Genomic DNA, 21,354 nt, shown 5'->3' with positions numbered 1-21,354 from the left:
ATTTTAAACCACTGATTAATGTACTGAGCTAAGGGTAGATCTCAGCATAAACAGGCAATAATCTCAATAACTTATTCATTTATATAATAAATATTTATTGTCCATCTGTTTTATGCCAAGCACCATTGTCACTGAGTTTATATTCTGGGCCCAGGTGAATGGGTAGATAAGCAAATAACAGGGCAAATTAAAAGGTCATGAGTGCTACAGAAACAAAACAGGGAGGGATGATTCCTTATGGAGGGTAAAAGGGGAAGGAACTGTAAATCAGACGACCAGGGAAGGCTTCACTGAGCAGCCTTGGCACGACTGAAAGAGCAAACCAAGTCTATCTGGGGAAACATTAAGTGAATACGATAAAGCAACAGTGATCCCCAGCTTCAAAGGAGCAGGAGAGAAGCAGAAGGAGAAGCCAGAGAGGCCGAAGGTCTTTTAGGCCAGCGGAAGGACATAGGCTTTGATTCTGTGCAAAACAGAAAACCAGTGAAACAGGATCCTTCCATCCACAGGGTCGGGAATAATCTGTAAAGCACCAAGAGTAGAAGTGGGGAGAGCATTTAGGGCTTTATGGGACTAATCCAATGAAAACCATGGTGACCAGAATCAGGACAGCTACAGAGGAAGTGGAGAAACATGGCGAGAGAATGCCCAGTCAGGTTTATCACCTCCATGTTTGCTAAGAAATAACAGAACAGGAAGTAGCCCTGGCAACCAGTAGAGCAATGATCTATGACAGAATGAAAATTACACCACCTAGGTTTTCCAGGAGGGAGTCACCTGTATTCGTGTTTGGAAAGAGTTACTTAAAGGGCTTCATACGTGCAGTAGGGCAAGAGCACAGAGCTAAACTTAGGGAAAATATTCTTCTGGGGAAAATGGTAAAAAAAATTTTCCAGCTCTTCTGGAAAAAAAATTAGAGAAAGCCAATAAGAGGCCAAAGGTTGGAAGGCAAAGATGACTGGGGACCCTGCGTTCCTGATGTGGCCTTAATGGTCGGCACAGACACTCCCACCATGAAAGGCTTGAAGTGTGTGTGCACAAATACTCAGTGTTGGAGCCGCAGGATGACGGATGGGACGGAGACAGAAAACCACGGAGTCTTCCCCAAAGGAAGGGAGAGCTGCTGTTCTCTGATAACACCATGAAGTTGGAGGCTAAGGACAGACTATTTTGATCTTGAAGGGCAAAGAGATCACAGCTGACCCATGGAAGTAAACCCATCAATTGTTAAATTGAAACCTCGGGTGGCTTCTATCTCAGGTACGAAACCAATAGTTGAGAGGAGTAGGGAAAGTACTGGGGTATGAGTCAGGTAGAAATTTGTTTACCTTTGTCGCTCAAAATAGCAAATGACAGAGCTCCTGGAAGTGACTGTAGCTCACAGGATCAAGCTGGCCTGCCCATCTGAGCCCTGGATGTATGGACGTGTTGCTACCAGTTCCCGTATTTCAGGAAGGCAGTGGTGCAAGTCATTGTTTGATATGACAATGGCATCCGATGATCTTGTCAAATTGTGCAGAGGTTTTAAACACTGCATAAGATAATCATTTCTGCTAGGACCTGCACTCTAAAAAGGATGATAATTATCCTGAAGTAATTTTAAATGATGTTATGAACAGTATGAGAGTGTGATTTTTTTACTATTTTTGTTGCTTGTAACAATAAATATGATCAAAATACATTATACACATGAAACCACCCCCAAAATGTGAAACTAAGGACAAAGTTGGCCGTGGAGGGAGGATGGCTGAAGTGTGTTACGTGTATGCACCCAAAAATTAAATATGTTAACATTCAAATTAAATACATTTCCACTTTATAAAGCAATGTGCCAGAATATAATATGTATATAAAAATTTAAAGTTGGATATTTTAATTCTTTTAAATAATCAAAGATAAATAAAAAATAATGATTTGGACATTTTTCTGTACTGTAACTATATAATTTGTGCTTTGCATTTTAAAAGTAAAAGAAGCTATTTCTGAACGCATAAAGATGGCGCTCAGAAGCCCAGAACACAGTCGGCCTGTATGGCGGATGACCAGCAGAGCTCGCTGCACCGTCCTCGGCATCAGAGCGCCCTCTGTGACAGCGCTTCCTCTAGAGCTCTTCATTTTACAGTTCACATTTATGTTCAAACTCAGTGAACTTTATTCATACTATAAAGTCCATCAGTGTAGGAGACCTGCGTGTACAATTCACTGAAACAGCTTTCTAGAGATATTGTCTTTAAAAATGAGCGGTTTTTTCAGATTGAATTGGAAAAGCACCCTGGGCAGGGGTCTGCTGACAGTTTTGGAACAGAAATCTGCTAGCAGCAGTATGTTACTTATTCACTGGGTTTTAGGCCACCCGACCAGAATGTGTGCACAACTCGTGTGTAGAGATATTTGAATATGGGCATATACAATGTGTACAAATCGTGCGTAGGGATATGAATATGTAAATATACACTCTATACGAATAAGTCAATCCTGGTAGTTTCTTCTGACCTCAAGCTTCAGAAGGTCCCCTGCAGCACCAAAATGAGACAACGTCTTTGTGGAGACGCTAGATAACTAATGAGCCACTTCAAGGGATTACTGGAAAATTGGCCTCTTCTACAACCAAAGTGGTGAGCAACCTAGGAGAAAAGTAAGAGCTTCCGTATTAAGTGCACTTGGATGTGGTATGGTGTGAAAGCTTATGTCACCCATAAATTCATGTGTGGAGATCTTACTTCCAAGGTGTCTTCAGTCATGATTATCGTGAGGGTGAGGTTCCCAGATAAAACGGACCCCAGACAGCTTTGTTCTGTTCCTCTTTCGCTCTGTGAAGACACAGGGAGAAGAAAGATGACTGAGCAGGGATGGGGCTGTCCGCAGACACTAAATGTGCTGGCACCTCGATCCTGAACTTTCCAGCCTCCCCAACACTAGAAATAACTTTCTGTTGTACATAAGCCATCCAGTCTATAGTACTGTGTTATAGCAGCCCAGGTGGACTAAGATAGAAGCAGATGTTCGCTCAACTAGTCACCTGCCAAGTAAACTTGGACAGATTATCTAGCCTTTCTGAACTTCTTTATGCATTGAAGATAAAAGTACCTATTGTATCTTCCAGAGGACTTTACTAACATGAAATAATGTACGTGTAGATGGTGGTACATAGAAATGCTGGTGGATTTTATTCCAGGAGACTATGGATTCCACTGTGGCTTACAGTGGGAGTTTCAGAGTCAGATAGACTTGGATTTGAACTCCAGTTGAAGAACTTTCTGGCTTCAAGAACTTAGTCAAGTTACCTATCTGACGTAAGGCTCATTTTTTAAATTTAAGAGAAGATGACATTACCTCACAGGGTTGTTGCAGTATAAATAAGATTATGTTATATATATCTACACACCTATGCACATATATAGAATATAAATATACATGTATACATCTCCTTATGCTCTTGCTTAGCACACAATAAGAATGCTATAAGCAAGTGATACTTGTTATAATGTTTATTCATTTTTTCCACCAGTAAGCAGCTTTCCACAAGACATGCCATATAAAGAGAATACCACTGCAAGGGCATTTTGGAAAGTTAAAAGTAGTGTTGATAGGTAAATATAATAAAACACATGGAATTGTATACTTTAAAAGAGAAAACTATGCAAATGATATGTCAGAGATATTTTTAAAACTGTCATCTGAGGCATTAACAGACCTGGACAATAGATATTATGTGATACAAGCCAGACAAAAAAACAAAATCCTCACTTATCTGGAGGGCCTCACAAAGTCAGACTCATAGAAGCAGAAAGTGACACAATGGCTACCAGGGTCTGGAGCAGAGGAGGAGGGTTTGGGGAGATTGTTCCAGTGATACCAAATTTACATAATTAGGAGAAAAAAATTTGAGATATCTATTGTATAATAGGTGGCCTATGTTAATAACAGCGCATTATATTCTTGAAAATTCTTGAAAGTAAATTCAAGTATTCTCATCCTTTAATGTAGATTTATGTATTCTTACACATTACTCTTCAGTGAAATAAATGAGACGTGTAAATATCGAATAGTTTGTCTGATGTGAAAAACTAAAAGTGTAAGTAAGATCCAAATTGTATAATTGACAATGTGAAATAGGAAGAAAAGGGCTAAAGGTGTAGGGAAAGTGGGAAGGGTAGGGGAAAGAAAATAAAGGAAAAGAAAAAATATGAGAAAAGGATAAAATGGAAACAAAGTCTTTATAAATGGGGGAGGGGGAGGGGTGAAAGGAGGGTAGGAATATGGGGAAAAATGAGACCCAAGACCTGTCATGTAAAGGTACAAGATCCCAATGATTAATGTAACTGTGCTGTATGTGTAAAAAGTACCAATAGGGCCAGGGATTTAGCTCAGTGGTTCTACCACCTGCCTTGCAAGTGCAAGGACCCAAGTTTGATCCCCAGTACCAACAAAAAAAAGGTACCAATAAACTCAATGAAAAAAAAATAAATGCACAAAAAATTTATGTAAAGTCATGTCTATGTTAATTACCTTGGCTCAGCCACTCCATAATAGATGTAATATTTCAAAACATCATACTGTACACCATAAGCTTATACCATTTTGTATTTGTCAATTAAAAATAAATTTTAAAAAATGAAAAACAGATTCAGATAAAGGATGCTTAAGTGAAAACAGAGATATTTAATTTTACCACCAGTTCTATAAGAGAATATTCAAACCGCTTGAAATTTCAAGCTTCTCAAAGACATAGAGGGTTCCACAGAGCGTGACGAGTCTCCTGTCCCCAGAAGCATTCAACCACCCTGGCAGGAGATTTGAGCACAGATGAGAGTGCAGTGTAGATGGCCTTCAAGTTACGCTCAACTCTGCAATTACTGTAGCACAACTACTGGAAAAGCTAATGGAATCCAGCTCCCATTAGTAGAGGTAGATAATTGGAAAAAAAGGCTGAAATTCCGACTGTAAGTTTTCTATTCAGATGGCATTGAATTCGGGCAGCAGGGTGATCCAGGATCTAAATTTGATGCTGTCTACAAACAGTGAGAATTCAAAAATAAAATAATTTCATTCATTACCTGCTTCAGATACTTCTAGAAAACATTAGCTGACTACTGTATCAGAGAAAACCTGTTTGCAATATTTTTGTACAGGGAAGAGAAAAATATCTCGATTTGCCTCCTAGCATGGACAGTTTTTTTTTCAGCTTTAATTGAGTTTATTGGTGCATTTTAGGGATACAATACAGTTACATTCATTGTTGGGATCTTGTACCTCCATATGACAAGTCTTGATTCTCATTTTTTCCCCTTACCCCTTCCCTCCCTTCACCCCCTCCTCCCCTCCCCATCTACAAATACTTTATTTCCATCTTTTCATTATCTCAGAAAAAATGTGGACGGTTTTTTATTATGAATGATTTCTTAGAGGTACTGTTTATAGTTTCACAAGTCCCTGAGAATGTCACATCAATGTTGAGGACTATTGTTAACATTAAGAAAATGCTCTGTGGTTGGTTTATGTATGAGCTGTAAGATATCAGATTGTTGTAAATTTCATTATGAACCAGATAATGTTTTTTCTCATTGAGTTTGTTGGTACATTTTAGGTACACAGTACAGTTACATTCATCATTAGGATCTTGTGCCTTTACACGGGAGGTCATATGAGCCAGATAATTTTAAATGCCACCTGCTTGTCTTTGTTTCCTTAAGTCAGGAAGCTCGGAGAGTTGACAGAACATGCAGAAAGTCCCTAGAAGGCAGTCTGACCTCAGGACACCTCACAGTAACTTATCAGTCACAGAAGTGGCTGAAACCACATGGCAAGAGCCCACTAACCTACTAAAAAATGTCCTCAACTGACCAAATTTAAAAATGCGTGGAACCAGTACAAAGCCACCTGGCTTTATCACCGAAAGTCTGGTAAGTCGGAGAGGTTTTAATCCACTGAGATTTTACCACCTTACTTTTACAAGCATCACAGAAGTTATTCTTTTGTAAACACATCGCTTGTCCCTCTTCAGTCTGTGGAAGAGGCTCACGCTAGAGCATCCCTGAACGCTTAGCTTCATGGTGAATCCCTTCTGTCCCAGGATGGTTTTAGAGACAAGCCAGCTACTGGAATGCTACTGTCACGCAACGTGAGAAGTGTTCGAGGGAACTGGGGATTTTTAGCCCAAAGCACAAAACACCACTAGGGACATGATTAGCGTGCTCAAGTATTTGAAGGACTGTCATGTTGACGTCTGTCCCACAGTCACTCTGAGGAGCTCTCAAGCACAAAACTTAAGAACAATCAGAAGTTCCAAGGAAGAAAATTTCAAACAATCATAAGACATAACTTCCGGAACAATGAAAGTTGTTAAAAGATGAAGTCGATCGCCAATTGGAATAATGGGCTCCCTGTCATTTGAAATGGCCCATAGAGGCCAAGGAATGACCCGACAAGAAAGGCTTGCTGTAGAAAAGATTCTTTACAGGGGATAGAAGCTCAGATTAAACAACTCCTCAGTTAGAATTAAGTGGGCTTTACCAAATCATCAGGAAAAAATAATTGTTTAAAGCCTCTATGGTCAGAACAGCTTAGTAAGCAAGTTTCAAAATGAAACATAGCATTTTCTATGTATATCAAATCATATCTTTGGAAAACTAAAAGTTGTGTACCATAGAATTATCTAATAGTATACAGATGTAATCTCTCAAATCAACTCTGAGCTTGATATTGCCATACAATTCTACTCATAACTTTTATTCATTCATACATAATTGATTGCCTCATGACAAATACAGTGTTACTTTTGGTAAGAAAAATTTTAAAAATTATTAGTAAAATTATTAGTAAAATAGATCATGGTCTTTTTCTTGGAGGCAAGTTGTATTTCTACATATGAAAAGTGACTGTGTTCAGTAAGGCACATGTACTCAATAGAATTTTATTAAGCAATATTCCCCAAAATATGATATTACAAATCAGAATCAAAATCCTAGCTCACTGTTTACAAGGAAAAACAACTTAGCCTCTTTGCCTCTCAAACTTGTTATCTATAAAATTAAGATAACATAAACCCCTACCGGATTTCGGTGAACATAAATAAGACAATGTCTATAAAATATTTGACACTTAGAAATATTCCATAAATAATAATGTTTTAATGTGTTAAGCGCAACAGTTTTGCCAGTGTTGTATATCATAAAAAAGTACTAAACTAGCAGACTATAACACAGGAAGGGAAAAGAAAGAAGCTTACATATCCCTAAATCTGCCTAGTCTTTACCCCCAAAAATACCACATACCTTGAATTTAAATAAATAAGTAAATAAAATAACATGGGTAGAATAATTCTTGGCAATAAAATAAGATTAAGGATGAGGTGGGAATCACCATTCTCAAAATGTTTAGACTGAGGTTACAAGAAGGATGTTTTCTACAAGAAAATAAGCTTACATATACCCAAAAGGACCTGGTCATAATCTTTAATTTGTGCCTGCATTGGCATCATGCTTGTTAAATCACAAGTTTCTGGGTTCCTTCCCCAGAATTTCTGATTCACAGAAGTCAGTTTTTCTGTTGTTGTTGTTGCTGTGACAATCATGTGCACTTCCACAAGTGCCTTATTTTTGTTGTCACTGGTCCAAGTACAACATCTGAAGGTCCAACAGAATAGGAGGCAAAAGGTGAGTTGTGCAAAACATCAGATGCTACCACGTCCGCTGGCCTTGCTCCTATGATCTGTGTGCTGCTCCCATGTCTCAGTTAAGAGTTTGTGTGTTTGCTCCTAACCCCACAGAAAATTCTCTTTAACCATGAATGTAGGCCATCTGGCCAGCACTCTGGACAAGCTGTTGAGACTATTAAAATCTATGGAACTACCTTTCAAGAGTATGCCCATGTTCACCAAACATTAAATTTAAGAAAATTATACAGAGCCCTTGAGACTCATAATACTCACCTTTAAATATTGCAGAACTTTGTTTTTCAAACTACGGTGTTTATAACTTCTTCTATATCAGAGCCACGGAGGATGTAACTTAAAAATACCAAAATGCTTGGTGATATTTATTCAGAATTGCCAAGGAAATTTCTGGATGTGGCCTGAGAATCTAGAATTTTAACAAAAAGGCATATTTGGTTTTGCTCATTAAAATTTGAAATTTTAACAAGTATATGGTTCCTGCTTTTATAAGATTTCTCAATACCAATAACTTTACATTTCTCAATCTTGGTTACAAATAAAATTCACTTGAAGAATTTAAATAAAGAAAAGAAAAAATTGAAATCTATGCCTTACCCCAAAACCAATTGATCATGAATTTCAGGTGATGGGGTATTGAAAATCTATAATAAAGTAACTTCTCTAAATGTAAAATTTTATGCATGCAAAATAATTTAAGGACTCCACCTAGAATGATAAATTGTCAAGTTATAAAATTATTCTAAAAAGTACATAGAATGAAGTTCCCAGAAATTCTGGAGTCCCTGAGATTTGAAGGTTATTTTCATACTGTGAGAAACCACTGCTACTTTACAGAGTTAAATAATATGGCAGATTTCAACACACAAAGTTTTACAAAAAAGAGCTCAGCCTAGTAAGAAAGGTAAACAGTAATTTGTATACAGCTGATCTATTATATGCTTATAAGTATTTTTAAATATTTCAGCATATATAATGCAATGGTGTAAGTGTGTTATGTGTATGTGTCATGTGTGTGCGTGTGTGTGTGTGTATTATTTAAATGTTTACAAAATGGCTTATTGGAATTTTCATTAAGAAAGTTGTATTCTAGGGGTACCTATTAGAAGTGCTCTTGTTTTCAAAATCTTAATTAATAATCAAGGATTTGGTGACTGGCATACTTGCAGAACATTACAATACAATTTGGGGGGTTAAAATGAACGGTGTATGAGATGCATGCCTAAAAGCAATTTTTGGATGATACCTCGGATTGAACTGAGCTAAATCCCCAGTCTTTTTATGCTTTTACTTTTTAAATTTTGAGCCTGTGTCTTGCTAAGGCACTAAATTGCCCAGATCGAGCTTGAACTTGTGTTGGGACAGGCAAGTGCCAGGATGCTCAGAAGGTAAGAACATTTTTTAGAGACCTTCAATTTCAACATAGAGAGGCGCAGGAATCCAGAGAAGTACATGTGTTTTTAACCATAGAATGGAAGGCCTAGGTGAAGTTTCAAATTTATTTGGCATAACAAAATGAGCACTGGAGGATGCAGCTCTCACAATGGGAGAATTCTGCGTGTGGGTGAAGAGTCACCCATGTCAACTCTTCTCACAAGATGTTGATGGGAACACCTTTGGGACAGCATTTGAGGTTTCTGCAGATTTAGAAATAAGTTATATTTAAGTTCACGTACCAGTAAAGCTCAGCTGATGAAGGGCTGGACGTATGAAAGACTATGAGACATAGCACTGAGGTAAGTTAACCCTCAGTCAAGAACTTTGTGGCCAAAGAGGAATTCTGAATCACTTTCCAGGCTACTCCTCGACACACCGATCCTCGGGCTTTGCATCCCTGTCACCTCTGCTCCGGGCAGAAGTCTTCTCAGGCTTTCTTCTCTGTTTCTTCCCCTGGCTGGACTGTGTGTTTTCTTCTCTTATGCACACATTCTGGTTTATAGAAGAATAAGTAATTCTTGTATGAGTCACTTTCTTGGCTCTCACAAAGGTACCAGATTGTTTCGACAAATTGTTCAACTGGTGAAAATTTGTTAGCTTTATACAGAAAATGTATTGATAAATAGAATTACATATTTCTGATTCTGGACTCTGCAGGCTGCTATCCATTTTGTCATTTTTAAAGAACATAACAGTATGGGAATGTATTTACTTTTCTCAAACACAGAGTTCAAACACTGGGCTGCTTGGTTCAGTACCAGGCATTTGGAAAAGCACTACATTAAAGCAGGTTGGCAGCTCTTTTATTCCCACTCCCTCCCAACCTTTCCACCACTTCTAGAGCAAACAAAATACCTTATGTTCACTTTTTCCATATCTAATTCACACACACACACACACATACACACTCACACATAAACACACAGAATATGCAATGGCCAAACGTGTACTCATTGCCTCAGATAAACATACACCATGACAAGTCTGAATTGGCCTTCTATATTTGATCCAACTAGAAGAATATGCCCAAATCCCTTTTTGTTTTCTCTAAGTAATAACTTGAGCTGCAAAATACGAAGAGCAATAGAAGCATGATCAAGAGTGCAAAGCAACTGTGAACACACACACAATAGTGTTTCTATCTTGGATACTTGTGGCTCAAGTGCTTCCCCAAGGATAATGAAATATGAAGAAGACAATTTTGTGTCTTGAAGTCCTGACAGGAGTTGAGGACAAGGGGACAAGGTCATTGTAGTTGAGGACAGAGGATATATTTGCAAGTGATTTACAAATGTGTAGGAGGCAAAAATAAGATAACTGCTGAAGATTTCCATGCATATATAGATACCATACTGCTAGTTATTTTACTCCTACCTGGGACATCAAAACAAATCCACATCCCCAAGGGACCCAGACGCAAACTTAAAATGGCTTCTGATGATAGCTGACACTTTTGTAGGAAGTTTATGGGTGCATAAACCCTTTCTGGACCTTACACACTAAGCCAGGGACTAAAACTGAAAAATTAGGAAAGGTCATTATGGATAGACAAACACAATCAGGAGGAAAAAAATAATCAAAAGAATTTGGGAAATCAAACACAAAATTTGTTATGGCTTTGAATCTTCCTGTGATTTTCTATGTTCCCTGGTTTTAAACAGTTTAATGTAATTTTAAAAGCTTAGGTTGGGAAATTAACATTATCCGAACAAAAGTGTCTTTAATACATTCCAAAGCCTTCCAAGTTCACCTTTAACCATGGTTTCCAACCAGTCCTTTTTTTTTTCAGTTCTTTTACAGATGCATCATGAATGTGCAATAGAATTTAACTTCTTTCCTTAAAGATGAGACAAAAAGATAAAATTGCAATGCTTGAAAACATGAAAAACCTTACTTAATTATAGTAATTGCTTTCAATTATTTCATCTTTCTCTATTTTAAAGATGATTGCTGACCCTATTCTAACTTTCTCTGCTTTCTAACTCTTAACTATTCACAGCTCACCAGATGAGACAAGCATGAAATTAATGCTGTGTAGTAGTAATTTACTACTGCCAGGAAAGTTTGTTGCTTGATTAGCAGGTAATACTGGTAGCATTTCAAGTCCTGATTTTAATTCCATGAGATGACAGCTGATTGTGGTCAGAGATTTGTAATTCTTTAAACCAAATACTTTGTGTTGGAATGCATTGCATGAAATTGTTTGCCTTTCTTCCCAAATACTTATGGGGGAGAATTACATGATAATTGTTTAAATATAAAATGGTCTCCACTTATTTTAACCTGTAGTTAAATCTTTTGGATGCAGGATTTTAATTTTTTGTTTGTTTCTTTATCAAATCTTTCTGTGATTTCACCCAAATATAGACTCAAATAGCTTGCAGTATTTGCTGATGGTCATTTGGGGGATTTAGCCAGAGCTTTTGTTTTTGTTTTTTTGTTTTGTTTTTGTTTTTTTGTTTTGTTTTGTTTTGTTTTGTTTTTAGTACTTTTCAAACACTTTGTTTATAATGATTTCAGCTTGACAAATGATTCAAACCTGTTGATAAGATTAAAATTATTAGGGCAAATATTTCCAAATCTACTGTGAAAAAAATCACATCTTGGTAAGATAATTCCATTCCTGTTTCCTGCAACGCTGTAGGTAAATATCTCATTGCAACAAGACTTTTTTTCTTTAGACTCCTGACTGGCCCTACAGAATTGACAGTCTGTAATTCCTATATACAATGTTGGCTGGTCTATCTTGGTTAGAGTATAGCAATTTTAATATTCACATAAATACTATGCCTGAAATTCAAGAGTCCAGTAGGCTTTGGTGTTTTCTGTTAAAAATGTTAATGAGTTACAGCTGCTTGGCTGCTGTCAGTGAGTGCCAGTCCCCTCAAGAACTAAGATGATAGCTGTGTGATCCCATGAGAAAGAAGGCGAGATACCAGGGGCTATGGAAAACATCACATTCTACTCAGTCTCCAACTCCCCTTGGGGTCATAGTATCTGTAACCCCTCTTTCTACTCTGGATCACTGAGCCTCCCATTTCTTTCTGTTAAATCTCTACAAGACTCACATCAACTTCAGTTTTTTCTACCTCTCTGCTAGTACATAAAGGCCTGTGTAGTTAGAGATTTAAAAAAACTGTTCTTTGGACTTTAAAAATCAATTGTAAGCCATGCTAACACACAAACTCCAAGTTTAGAAGATTCTGTCACATGAGGATCTTTTGTTAAACTCATAGTCATAAACACTAATATCTTCAGGTACATTATAGGATCACAGAATTCAGTTCATGTTTATTTGTATGTTAGTTCTGTTTACTAATTTCCCCAATGAGATGTTGTGAGTCAGAAATGGGAGTTTACAAAGTCAAGTAAAAAAAAATGTGTGAACAGAGAAAACATATACTTTGACTATTTCAACAGAGCAAGGGGATGGACCTAGGTTCAAGAAACTATGTAAGGGCTTAGAATTGTCATAGGTGAAATGTAATAGTAGGAAAAAAAGTACGCTTTACAAGAAAGGTATGGAATTTGATACAAAAACATGAAGTTTTAAAATTGGAAATAGTTTCAAAGACTGTCAAGTTAAATAAGACCCCTTTATAGACAAAGAGACTGAAATCCAGATATTTCAAGTGATGTAAAAGTCCAGGTATAAAGAACACATCTAAAACAAGGAGCTAGAACCCCAGGCACGGGATCTACCCCTTTTTACAGCACATGAATGCAGCTTCCTCATGTTTCAAATGACTACCAAATAGGCTACCAGAGAGGCCAGGGAAGCAACTGAAAATGTAGAACTGGAGAAATATGTTGCCCAGGATAAACAACTGGAGAAGGAAACCCAGTTAGATGTGTAAAAATAAGACAAAGCATGAGCTCCTAGAAAAAAATAGTCAAAAATTAAAAATGCTCTCAAGAGAAATTATAGAAAGCAATAGTCAAGAACCTGACTTCTGGCATCAAGAATACTAACGTTAGAATTTATCTGAATGGCATGAGCCCTTCAACCAAGTTACAATGTGTACCTCTGTTAAATAGCATACACACTATTATGATAGCACCTGCCTAAAAATACTGCTGTAAAAATAGGTGGTTAATAAATATATAGCTAGCACAGTGATTCATAAAAAGTGCTTAATAAATAGTGATTATGACTATTATACTTATTCATTAATCTAGAAGCCAGGCACATGCCCATTTTTGGAGTATGACAGCATTAAATACTGACTAAAGTAAGAGGAGTTTCTATACTTTATCTGTACTAATATTTAGTTGAATATTTAATGATTGTAATGAATTTGTCTTGGCAAGTTATACAATTAGTACTGCATAAGTGATCAGTTATTTTAATAACTGTCTTTAAGAGAGCAGCAGCTTTGATGCACACAGCACTGATATCCAAAGTGATCAGAAGTTGCAAGTATTTTAGCTCACAACTTTTCACATTTTATCCATGATGATGACTTTGAAAAATAAGGCATTTGAGGGCCTTCTTTTGAATATCCACACTTGTTATTTTCTCTCCACTGCATTTTATGCGATTAGCATTTGGGGGCCCCTGTGTTTTATAACTGGCTCTGAGGCTCTGAAGCCAGAATTAATGGAGGCGGGAAGAGAAGCTGTGCTCTAATATCCTCAATTGTTACTTCTTTTGCACTTGTGAGATGTTCGGGTCACTCCTAACAAGACTTTAAGATGCTAAGATCAGACAATGTACTTTTGCTCCTGTGTCCTCAGGAGTGTTTCAAGAGGGATTCTCGAAAACCATTAATTATTTAAAGATATTCTTTATATGTAGCTCTCATGATGTAGTTATGCCAGCTTTGGAAAAACTGGAGGCACAAAAGATAATATTCGTCATGTGCAGTGTTGAGACCTTTCTGGGCCACTTCAACGTCCTACTCAATGTCTGTTCCCTTTATCTCTTCCCTCCTGTCTTTCTTTCAAAATTGGCCTTGTGGGAGGGACGTCTTTACATTCATTGCTACCGTAGCATGGATTTAGGTCAGTGCCTTGGGTCTCCCCAAGGTATGTGGATGCATAGCCCATCACTAGTCCCTTTACCAAAGAATCACGTCTTCTGCCAAAGGCTCATCTTTGACAGTAAGGTGTGAAAGGGATGTGTGAGCTTAGCAACAAGTCCCTGGGTCCTTACAATTATACGATGAGAAGTCAGGAGCCTATGCAGAGTTACAGCTGGTCCTGGTCTTATGCACTCGATAGTACAGCAGATGAGTGGCCGTGAGTGTGGAGGAGACACCTGGGAAAGTTTCCCCTGAGCTTTATGTTGTAACACTTGATAGCAATAAAACCACACCAATTTAGCTGTCGAAAAATTAGAAAGACACTTTTTGCTATTGAAAAGTAACCCTGGGGGATACAAGCACTCTTGGCTCTGTCTCTGGAGGATCAATACATATCTAAAATATCTGTGAAAACACAACACTCCTTGTTTATTAGAGGTCACCAGCTCCCCTGTCCCGTATGCTCTGACCTCTGGAAAGCACGTTTCAGGCTTTTTTGCCTTGTGTGAGCTCCTAGTGTTTGTCTCTATAAGATGGCTTTTCTCTCCTCCCCCATGGAAGGAGAATCAAATTTTCTTTCAAGACAGTGCTTGAGTATTAAATCAGATTCATCGTCCTAAAGCTCAGAGGGATATTCCAGGAAGAAAAGCCTCTTGCTAAGTAGTGATGTCAGGAATTTCGGGATGTGTGATTAATTGCACATAGAAATAAGTTTGTAATAAGATTTTTGAATAGCTTTTTGTATCTGAGCCCCAAACCCAGTGTGATCCAATTTAGTCTTGTCCTCCACTGAATATTATGCTTTATCAAAGCAGTTTCATGATGGGGTCCCAGTGAAATATATGTGGTGTAATACTAACATGACCCTTTGCATTACAAAGTATATTCCAATTATTGCTACTTAAATTTAGAATATAATGGGAAAATTAAGATTAAATTATACATGAAAAACTTAAAATAAACAATAGAAGACTATATGTAACATATTGCATATAACACTAACACAGGTAAATAAGGATTCATTTATCCTCAGGTATTCATAAAAAAATGCTCTAACTTAACACTTTCACTCCTTTATATTCATCTAGAATACAGATAACTAAATTACTTTTAGTCCTATTCTACTACATAAAGTTATGTTATATCAATAAGTTTTTACTTAAATTATCTTTTCTGGCATTATGATATTTGGGAATCCAATAAAAATGATCTTAGGGGTGATTTTATCAAGACAGCATATGGGCCATCCACCCATATGGGAGGACATATAAATAATAAAATAAGGGTATAAGGATTAAAGTCCATTTTAGTAATAGTCATAATTTAATTAAGAAGATCCAAAGAGTATACACATTCACCTAGAGATTTGGAAAGTGCTATAAAAACTATTCATGCACCTTATTTATGCCAATGAAGAGAAAAAAATCTGTTCCTTCTTTATAAAAGATACTTAGAATTTAATTTCAGGTGTTCTACATGGTGGGTATTTGAAAGCAAATCTTGACACAAATTATGGCTTCAAATTTAATGTAATCATCCTGTGACCCACATCTTAAAGGTAACAGTGAAGGATGTAAGTTATTTTCTTCTTTAACCACTCAAGAAGTGAACTGACATTTCCTAGCATTAGGAAACATGAAGATTTGAATCCAAAACTCTAGAACTTAATGGATGGCTGTCATTTTAGAACAATCTTAGGAAAAATCTTCCACAATGTTTCAATGCAGTCAAAATAAATCATTTCTTTCCTCATGATACGAACAAAATCCTGTGTCCACAAGATACTCAACTCAACTTTTAGGTCACCCATCGTAGAGCAGAAAACAATAGATGTTCAGAACACAACTACATTTTTTCCTTAGGATCCCATAAATTCATAAAAGGTGATTATTAGAAATTCACTAAGAGGAAGAAGGCAGTGAGAATGGACAAACGAGTGCCTTCTTTCTTTGACGCTCTTTTGAAAGGAGGTACATAAGGGTAGTGTGCAGAACTTAACTAGATTCTTGAAATAAAACTTGTAAATTTGAAAGAAGACCTATATCCCACTTTGCAGAATCCTTTAAGATTCAAGTCAGACAATTTACTTCTTTTCTGTTTGGGATACTCCCTGATTTGAAAGCAATGCAGACATTAGGTGTTGAGTCTGAATCAGACTGGGTTTAAAGTGAAGTTGGGTTGTCGTTTTACATATGAACAATGTCAGTGATTTAACTTCTAAGAATATTAAAAGAAGAAAGAGAGGTAAAGAATATTACCAACTTCGTCTTACACCAGACATTGCTATAGCCTTTTGGTAGAGTAAACATTTATTAAGGAACTATGTCTATTTCTTTCATTTTGTGAATTGCATCATCTGAAAGAAAGTGAAAATTACAGAGCAGTAGCTGGGACCATCTTATCCTCTCTAATGGTCTTGAGTTCCACAGAGTCAACTGTCTCCTGATTATAGCTGACTGCTCTACACTGAAGTCTGCTTATTTGATGAGCAAATCATAGCAAAACACAATGCATAGGACTACTGCAGTCTCACTATTTGCTACAAAGGAAATACACAGTCAAAGTCATCTCCATGGAGATCTGTGTACATAATCAACTAAACACCTCAATTTAGGCTAATTTAAAATTAAGCAGCTACGTACTTTTTCCTTTAGAATAAAATGCATTTGATTTTTGTTGTAAGAGCAGAAAACATTTAAACAAAATACAAGTAAGGGAAACTAGCACAGTATTCTAAGTGTTATCTTGGTGTTCTGCCTTTTTTTTTGGCAAGAACAACTTAATGACAAAGACATCTTTGCAGAACTCTCATAAATTGAGAAAATGTGAGAATGTTAACTATGTCTCTATGAAAATATTATTACTGCTTTAGCATATTTTAGACAAATTTATTAAATCACATCTTCTATATAAGTAGCATAGTATTTTTACCATATTGAACAGTGTTAACAGTGAACAAAAATTATGATGACTAAATAGAACAACCTAAAGAAATGAGGGCTTAGGGACATTAATGAGATGGTTACAAAAGCCATTTCAGAATTTTCTCACCAAAAGTTCATTATAATTGCAAGATATTTCTTTAACTGTCTTGACAAGAATTTTTTTCAAGAATGGTAGTTGTAGTGTGGCTTTAACCAGAATATGCTGAAGGCTATTGTCCACCAGACACTGTCCTTACCACTGAGGGACAGCCAGTACAGTGTGAGTGTGTGCACTGCTCACAGAGTACCTACCCACCATCCAGGCACCCCGCAGTTGGCTTCAGGCACAGCGACCTCATTAACAGCCTCTGTTCTTAGGATTGGCAAGGTTTCTTAGGGTCTCCAAGGTTTCTCTGGGCAAAGGAGTAAGAGAGAACTCAAGACTGTACAACTCAAAGCGATCTCTGCCCTCTATTCCATCTTCTTTTGGGTGTAAAAGAAGAAAAATTGAAAAGAGAAGAAAAAGGAGATTGCAATTTGCCTGAACTGGCGCTTCTGCGCTCCAGAATTCCTACTTCATGTGGGCGTGCAGCGTAGGTGCAGGATGGCTGGGTGACAGAAGGAGGAGGACAGCACGGCGGGAGGCTTCTGCCAGTCAGAAGCATTTAATCGAAGTGAATTTAAAATATCAAGAGGATTTCATCAAGAGGCCAGAAATATTTGTCCATACATTGGAGCTCATTATATGAATCCAGGTTAGACCAGAAGAAGTGAATCATTGCAGATCTTTCAGTTAGGCTCTCTTCTTCAGTTAGGGTGTGCAGCCGCAGACTATCAGTTCTGTAAAGTTCCAGGCTGTCATTTACCCTGCTGCTCTTCAGAGTTTCATTTGAATTCACCAAGTTTCTTACCAAAAATGCTGGGAAAAATTAAGGCCCAACAGTACAATCATTCTTTTTTCTTCCTTGATTTGACATTACTAAACCTAAAACAAAAATTGTAATGCACATCATTAGAAATAATTCTCAAGAAAAACATGAAGAAATTTGTCAACACCTACAGAAACAGGAATAGCAATGCTCTGAAAATTCAAAGATATGCTCATGTGAGATCTGAATTCTAGACTTTGCTACTGAGCTTCCCTCATGCAAACATAGGTTCTCATAACTCATCTGAAAAAAGCTTATTGAAAAAAATGCATCCTTGACCCTGATATGTTGGAGGTTAAAGACAAAGCTGCCTCGGAAGTGGTATTTTTCCATCTTTTTTTTTGCTCCACGGTGTCTCAAATACATCTCTTCTACAACATAACCACTCACCAGATAGATACTTAAGAGAACAGATTACCTAGCTTTTCATTCATTTCATGCTTGCTATTTCATTTAGAAGACATGGAACAAGAAATAACTTTAAAAGTGATGAGAAATAGCTTATCTATCAAGGACTTTTTCAGACATACACAGAGAAGATAGCTTAGGATTGCATGAAAGTGTCAGAAAAGACTTTGAGACGTTTTGGGGGCTAGAACTGGTCTCAAGTCAGCCAGTTGAATGGAAAGAGGAGGCAAAGAATTTTAAGCAGGGAAAGTATCATGAGTTTTGAGTATGCAAATAAATACACCTTGTGGGATAAAAGAGAAAAACGAAATAGCCAGAGTAAAGACTCTGAGTAGTTTGGCTTCCAGAATGGAGGATTGGAGTCTCAGGGATTGACATAATTCCAGAATTTAGAATAGATAATGTAAAAGATAGAAAGGAGTTATGGTCTTTGAACTTTAGGTTAATGCCCTACTTTCTTGTGCATTTGGCTTTTCCCTTGGCCTTGATGGGAGAGATGAACATTCAGTCTTCAGTTGCAGAAACTTGGCTTTATCTCATGGGGAAAGGAGTACAACAGATTACGGTACAGAACAGAGGAAAACAAAATAAAAGAGACAAGGTGTAGAGTAAGAGAGACTTTGGCTGCTTATCCAATTTTTTTCTAGTTGTATCTCAGGTAAAAGACAATTTAAAGTTTTGTATTGCTCAATTCTCTTGTCTTTAAGGTCTAAATTAAGACTTTTAAATTTTGATGATATTAATAACTTAGTAACTCACCAGTATAATATATAAAACTGAAAATGTGTATTAAATAGTGTATTTATCAGCTTTCTTATTGCTGAAAATAATCTTTAACACCTGCATCCTGAAGGAGGAGGGATTTATTTTGACTCACAGTCTCTGGTGGGTTCAGTCCATGGTTGACTGAAAAAAATGGCTTGATAGAGGATATGGTGTCACAAAGCTGTTCCCTGCATAGTGACTAGAAATCAGGGAGAGAAGAGAGAAGCAGAGACAAGAATACACCCTTCCACATCATACCCTCTGTGAACCACCTCCAAACTGGCTCCACCTCCTAACTGCAATTCAGCAATGGATTTATCAATGGATTAATCCACCGACGAGTAGAGCACCCCATGGACCAAACATTTTCTAAAAGCCCACCTCTGAACACAAGACTTTAGGGGCTACATCTAAACCATGCCAGAAGGTAAAGACTACAAAGCTTGATCTCTTTTCCAAATAGATGTCTCAAATTTGCCAAAGGTCTGTAAGGCGTTCTAATAGATTGAAAGCACCCTTTGGTAGACCGAGACTAAAACAGTATTTAGGACAACAAATAATGTAGAGCAAGACAAAGAATCTTATAAAAGCATTGAAGGGAGGATGGAAGTGATCCTAAAGAAAGTTATTTTGTAAGCTCGCCTAGGATAGACCTTGAAAAATAGTTTTTGTCTGTTTCTCCTCCGTATCTCAAAGTCTTCCTTCATTCAAGTTAGATACCCATCCTTGTAATTGAGTTCCCTGCTACGCGTTGTCATATTGATAGTCCAGGAAACTTTAATTTTCTCTTCCAGGTGGAGTTCACTCTGTCACTGCATCTTGCCCTTTCACAGAAAAAGATTGAGACCCGTTCCTCACCCTCCTTCAGAGAATTTGAGTTTCACAAGTTCTTCAGGTCTCGAAAGGCTCTGCAGGTAGTAGATAAACAAAATCACCTCTCACCTCATTTCCCTGCTGTAAATCTTTCTCATAGGAGTAAATTAAAATTTCCACACTGTTCTTGCAATGTGGCATATGAGCTAAGTAATTTCTCATCTGAAAAGTCTTATTTTGGAAAAGATAATCTGAAGACTTGATTTTAATTGGATCCTGGTGCCTCCTTCATTGTTTTGATGTTTTCCAGAATGTGCTGAGATGTTGGAGAAATACAATGCTCTGTGTGCTCACAATATCTTTGTGTTGATTAGTGTGCACTCTCTCAGGTTTTCATTTAAGCATTTCCTTGCTTCAGAGCCTTGACTGTCAATGCAGCACAGGAATGTGAACTAACTGTACAGCATTATGCCTGTATAATCACAGCTAAAGTTTTTCAGTCAAATGCCTCTTCTGTGAGCTTCTCAGCTGCATACCCTTCAAGATTAACTGGCAGATTAATTTGAGGCCCATTTAGTTAAGCAAGAGATTGACTTATAAGCAATAGAAAATTAGATTTAACAACAGTGAGGATTGATTCAATCAGATTTCATCTTTTAAATTCCTATTAATATATTAATCCCAGCCCCCTCACTTCTTTTCTTTAGCATTCAACTTACAAAGTAAAAACATTCATTTAAAACTCTTGGATTTGGGGAAGGTACCTACATTTTGATTTGTCTTACATTTGGAAAAGTAGCTTAATTTGCATTTCCCTCATAGAAATAAGACCCTTCCCAATGCACATTGTTCTTCCGTGCCATTATTTCACAATACAACCATCAGATGAACTCAGTTCAAAGCACATAATGTTATAAAATTATACATTTAATGCCCAACAACTTAATTTATACACATGGAGAAGCTGAGATTGAGACAATGATATGTTAAAAACAAGTACAAAAATGACCATGGATCTCTTTATACCATGAGGTTCAGAGGATTTCTCTGTCTCATTATGTTTTGCTATGTCACATTTTTCCTAGGTACGACTTCTAGAAGAAATGCACACAGAGGCAATCTGTGAGAATTACACTCATGGAAGTAGAAGATACTTCTAGGTCCCTGTTACAAGTCTCCCCTTGGCCTAGTTAATTCCCTAGTCTTAAGTGAACTGGGAGAATGGCAGTTCAGTTTTGTAAGTTTCTGGCTTAGTAGCAAACCAGTGTGTGAAAAGGGGATGTGCTGCGTCTTGGATTTCTAGAGACCCTGGTCAGAAGCTGCAGAGTAGAACATGGACCACAGATACAGATAGCCTCAGAGCACCGTGACCATGCCTTACA

Source organism: Fukomys damarensis, unplaced genomic scaffold, assembly GCF_012274545.1.
Source record: "Fukomys damarensis isolate Sample0158 unplaced genomic scaffold, DMR_v1.0_HiC HiC_scaffold_3, whole genome shotgun sequence".
Lineage (NCBI taxonomy): Eukaryota > Metazoa > Chordata > Mammalia > Rodentia > Bathyergidae > Fukomys > Fukomys damarensis.
The sequence above is the reverse complement of the archived record's forward strand: the minus strand, read 5'-3'. Positions refer to the sequence as shown.